Source organism: Phyllobates terribilis, unplaced genomic scaffold (assembly GCF_046119375.1).
Source record: "Phyllobates terribilis strain yellow unplaced genomic scaffold, ASM4611937v1 Scaffold_13__5_contigs__length_258822181, whole genome shotgun sequence".
Classification (NCBI taxonomy): Eukaryota; Metazoa; Chordata; class Amphibia; order Anura; family Dendrobatidae; genus Phyllobates; species Phyllobates terribilis.
In genome coordinates, this window is record NW_027362773.1 from 26434155 (window position 1) to 26440154 (window position 6000).

Sequence of the window (6000 nt, forward strand, 5' to 3'; positions counted from 1 at the left end):
TAGGTTTTATCACTAAAGGACTACACTAGTCCGGCAACGCCCCCTCCCCGTGATAAGCAGCTCACTGTCTATAGACATTGTATATACAGAGTCTGGTGTGGGCGGGGATAGCTTTCACAGTTCTGCTTCATTCTAAATCTAAAAGCTTTGATTGTGTCAAAACGGCTGCACCCAATAATCTAAGTGATACATCATTGGATTCTCTTTGCCTACATCATGCTGCTATCAGATGAGGTAGCAAAAATCAGCTGACAGATCCCTTTAAATATGTCTTCAGAGAGGAAGAGGACTAGAACCCTAGTGCTACATATTGGATGTAGCAATCCCAAAAGTAAGTATCAACCCTTTAACGAGCCTTGCCACATGATTTAGAGCAGTGTTTCCCAAACTCCAGTCCTCATGGCCCCCTACAGATCATGTTTTCGGGATTTCCTTAGTATTGCACAAGCGATGGAAGTATCATCAAGGCATCAGGAATTCTCTCACCTGGGCAATACTATGGAAATCCTGAAAACATGACCTGTTGGAAGTGAGGACTTGAGTTTAGGAAACACTGATAGTTAGATGCCAAACTAGACACATGTTTCAGGGTATTTGCCCTTCATCTGTGTAAAGCAGGACATCTGTTTTGCCAGGTGAGAGGCCTCTGACAGGGTGTCTCCTTGTGTAGAGTGCCAAGTCAGTGTAGAGACATATAGGCCATGCACTCAGCTCTTATCATTGGAAAAGTTTTGTATGGCTATACCTTCAGTATTACTTGCCAGCCATGTAAATGAATAGCCATACATGTAACACAAGGATGGGCTAAGTCCATCAGATCCACTCTTACATCAAGTGCAGAATTATTAGACAGTGAGCATTTTAACCATACCATTATTTTTCTGCAGATTTTCTAGCTCAACGCTGTATAAATTTGAATTCTTATGGGATGGAGCAGATAAGGTGATGTGTATTTCTGTAATGAGGAGGGCGAGGCATAATGATTAGTGTTGCGCGAGTATGAATTGTTAACCTGACAAACAGCCAATCCTTGCATGTGTCACAGGTGTATGACAGATGTGACACATGCAGCCGCGGCGACACTTTTAGCGATGCCGAGCACGCCGCAAATACTCGGCGAGCACCCAAGCGTGCTCGGTGAAGGGGTTAAAAATTCATACTCGCTCAACACTAAGGCTATGTGCCCACGATGCAGAAATGCTCCGGATTTTTTCCTGAGCGTTTCTGCATATCCCTGGCAGAAAAAACGCATGTGGATTGTACATGCGGATTGTACGTGCGGATTGTACATGTGTTTTTCCTGCCAGGGACATGCGGAAGTGAAGCGTTCTTCACATGCATTTCCGCATGCGGGTTATCAAGCGCTTTCCAAGCGATTTTAGCATCACTTGGAAAGTGCTTGACAACTTGGTCACACTATATACAGTTAGGTCCATATATATTTGGACAGAGACAACATTTTTCTAATTTTGGTTCTAGACATTACTACAATGAATTTTAAACAAAACAATTCAGATGCAGTTGAAGTTCGGACTTTCAGCTTTCATTTGAGGGTATCCACATTAAAATTGGATGAAGGGTTTAGGAGTTTCAGCTCCTTAACATGTGCCACCCTGTTTTTAAAGGGACCAAAAGTATTTGGACAGATTAAATACAATGTTCATTTCTAGTATTTGGTTGAAAACCCTTTGTTGGCAATGACTGCCTGAAGTCTTGAACTCATGGACATCACTAGACGCTGTGTTTCCTCCTTTTTGATGCTCTGCCAGGCCTTCACTTCTGATGGCCCCCGGTGTCTTTATCCGATGCGTCTCGGCGTGCCAGCAGCTCGCGGTAGACTAAAGGACCTGCCGACGTCAGCGGTCACGTGACCCGTCACATGACTAAATGACGTCACCGCAGGTCCTTGAGTTCATCGCGAGCTGCCGGCAAGCCAAGACAAAGACACCGGGGGCCATCAGAGGGTAAGTATATATATATATATATATATATATATACAGGGTCATCACCGGGGGCCATCAGAGGGTAAGTATATATATATATATATATATATATATATATATATATATATATATATATATATATATATATATATATACACACACAGTACAGACCAAAAGTTTGGACACACCTCATTTAAAGATTTTTCTGTATTTTCATGACTTTGAAAATTGTACATTCACACTGAAGGAATCAAAACTATGAATTAACACATGGTGAATTATATACTTAACAAAAAAGTTTGAAACAACTGAAAATATGTCTTATATTCTTGGTTCTTCAAAGTAGCCACCTTTTGCTTTGATGACTGCTTTGCACACTTTTGGCATTCTCTTGATGAGCTTCAAGAGGTAGTCACCGGAAATGGTTTTCACTTCACAGGTGTGCCCTGTCAGGTTTAATAAGTGGGATTTCTTGCCTTATAAATGGGGTTGGGACCATCAGTTGTGTTGTGCAGAAGTCTGGTGGATACACAGCTGATAGTCCTACTGAATATACTGTTAGAATTTGTATTATGGCAAGAAAAAAGCAGCTAAGTAAAGAAAAACGAGTGACCATCTGTAACGGGTCCGGGAGGCGGAACCTCTGAGCTACTATACAAGGGGGCGGCCCTTGTAAGGGAGCGGGTGGCAGTCTCTGGGTGAACGGACAGGGAGTTACGGCAAGTGATCAGGGCAGTCTCTGGGTAAGGGGTAGGTACGACCTGTGATGGCAGAGCCTCCGGGTAGGCTAGCAGGCAGATGGTAGATGTGTGCTCCCAGGTGAGCAAGCGAGAGTCTCTGGAATAGCAGGTGGTCACGGCACGTGACGGCGGAACCTCCGGGCTGGCAGGCAGGTAGGTAACGGAGAAGCGCTCCCAGGTGAGCGGGCAAGAGTCTCTGGAATAGCTGGTGGTCACCGCACGTGACAACGGGACCTCCGGGCTGGCAAGCAGGCAGGTAACGGAGATGCGCTCCCAGGTGAGCGGGCAAGAGTCTCTGAGATAGCTGGTGGTCACAGCACGTGACAACGGAGCCTCCGGGCTGGCAAGCAGGCAGGTAGCGGAGAAGCGCTCCCAGGTGAGCGGGCAAGCTGGTCCATAGACAGACTGACCGGAGTTGTAAGGCAGACCGTCGGACCTCAGGCAAGCAGGCAGGTAGCTGATGTGCGCTCCCAGGTGAGCGGACAAGTTGGTCCTTAGACAGACTGACCGGAGTTGTAAGGCAGACCGTCGGACCTCAGGCAGGCAGGCAGGTAACAAGTATTCAGGCAGGAATCAGGCAGGTAACTAGCAGGAAACTGGCAGGAAACTGGCAGGTAACTGGCAGGTAACTGGCAACGGGACCTGAGGGCTGAAGCACAGGTGAGACACAGGTGCAAACAACATTGCTCGGGCACCTCCATTTTGGAGGAGGTGCCTTATATATGAAGAAGTCCTCCGGCCATTGGCCGGGGACTCTTTAGGGCGGCGCGCGCGGCCCCTTTAAGAGGAGGGGAGCGCGCGCGCGCGCGCCCTAAGCACAGGGGCCGGGAAGGAGCGCGCGCTGAGAGCAGAGCAGGAGGAGGACGCCGGGACGGAGCGCGCGCTGACAGCAGAGCGGAGGGAGGATGCCGGGCACGGAGCAGAGCGGTGAGAGGAGCAGCGTCCCTGCCTAGCAGAGGGCAGGGACGCCGGCACTACAGTACCCCCCCCTTTAGGCCCCCCCTTTTTTAGGCCAGACAGAAATTTAGCTAGGATGAGAGGGGCATGGATGTTCTCCCGGGGCTCCCACGTTCTCTCCTCAGGACCAAACCCCTTCCAATCTACCAGAAAAAAGGTCTTTCCTCTTACCCTTTTGGTGGCAAGAATGTTCTCTACCTCAAACTCGTCCTCAGCAGAAACCGGAGCAGGAGGCGTACCTGTAGACTTGGAAAAAGAGTTAAGCACCACAGGTTTGAGGAGAGACACATGGAAGGAGTTAGGGATCCGTAAGTTGGCCGGGAGTTTCAATTTATAGGCCACCGGGTTGATCTGACTGATGACCTCCAGTGGGCCGATGAACCGAGGCCCTAACTTATAGGAAGGGATCTTGAGCCGGACATATTTGGACGAGAGCCAGACTTTATCCCCAGGGCGGAATTGAGGAGGGTCCAGACGTTTTTTGTCAGCGTGTCTTTTCATACGCTCGGATGACAGAAGGAGTGCGGACCGGGTACTCTCCCATATGGAGGAAAATTTGTTAACAAGAGATTCCGCAGCCGGATTGTCCACCGAGGTGGAGACGGGAAACGGGATCCGAGGATGCTGACCGTAGACTACAAAAAACGGGGATTTGGAGGAAGACTCGCTCTCGTGATTGTTGTACGAGAATTCGGCCCATGGCAGGAGATCCACCCAGTCAGAATGGTGGGCATTAACGAAGTGCCGAAGGTAACTGGTCAGGTTCTGATTGATCCGCTCCACTTGACCATTAGACTGTGGGTGGTAAGCGGAGGAGAAGTCCAGGGTGACGTCCAGCAATTTACAAGTGGCTCTCCAGAAACGGGAAGTGAACTGTACTCCTCGATCCGACACGATGTGACGGGGCAGGCCATGAAGACGGAAGATGTGGCGGATAAAGTCTTTAGCCAGCTCGGGTGCAGACGGAAGACCTGGCAGTGGAATGAAGTGAGCCATCTTGGAAAAGCGGTCAGCGACCACCCAAATGACCGTACAACCGGCAGAGACGGGCAGATCAGTTATGAAGTCCATCGCTATATGCTGCCAGGGGGCAGCAGGTACTGGCAGAGGTAGGAGGCGGCCGGCCGGCAGGTGTCTCGGAACTTTGTTGCGGGCGCAGGACACACAGGCAGAAACAAAGTCAATTACATCCTTGTGCAGGTTAGGCCACCAGTAGTGCCGGGTAATAAGCTGGAGGGTCTTTTTCTGACCGGCGTGGCCAGCTAGTTTAGACGAATGACCCCAGTGTAGGATCTTCTCCCGATCAGGTACTGGTACGAACGTCTTACCAGGAGGAAGACGATTTAGACTCACGGGAGCCACCTGCATTACTCTGGCGGGATCGATGATGTGTTTCGGATCCTCCTCGAGATCAGACACCAGAAAGGATCGAGACAAGGCGTCCGCCTTGACGTTTTTGTCAGCCGGGCGAAAATGAAGGACAAAATCAAAACGAGCAAAAAACAAGGACCACCGGGCTTGGCGCGGGTTAAGTCTCTGGGCATGCTGGAGGTAAGCCAAGTTCTTGTGGTCAGTGTAAATTATTACCGGGTGAAGAGCCCCCTCGAGCAGGTAACGCCACTCCTCCAATGCCAGTTTGATGGCCAATAACTCTCGGTCTCCTATGGAATAATTGCGCTCTGAGGAGGAGAAGAGTTTTGAGAAGAAGCCACAAGTTACCATCCTCCCGGAAGATGATTTTTGAGTAAGTACTGCTCCGGCTCCAGAGGAGGAGGCGTCAACTTCCAGGAAGAACTGCTTGTTGCCATCTGGGCGATGCAGCACCGGGGCGGAAGAGAAGGCCTGTTTAAGGGAAAGAAAGGCCTCCTCTGCTTCGGGTGGCCACTCTTTGGGATTAGTACCTTTACGGGTGAGCGCAGAAATTGGGGCCGTCCGGGAAGAGAAGTGTGGTATGAAGAGGCGGTAGTAGTTGGCGAAGCCCAGGAATCGCTGAATGGCCTTCAACCCCTCCGGTCGGGGCCATTTCTCGATGGCAGACAGTTTCTCAGGATCCATTTGTAGGCCGGTCTGAGAGATAATGTAGCCCAGAAACGGAAGCGAGGTCTGCTCAAAGAGGCACTTCTCAAATTTAGCGTAGAGATGGTTCTGCCTTAGCCTGAGCAGGACCTGACGAACGTCCCTCCGGTGAGTCTGGAGATCCGGAGAGAAGACCAAGATGTCGTCCAGGTACACCACTACGCAGGAGTAGAGAAGGTCCCGGAAGATGTCATTGACCAACTCTTGAAAGACGGCAGGAGCGTTACAGAGACCAAAGGGCATTACCAGGTATTCATAGTGGCCGTCCCGGGTGTTGAATGCCG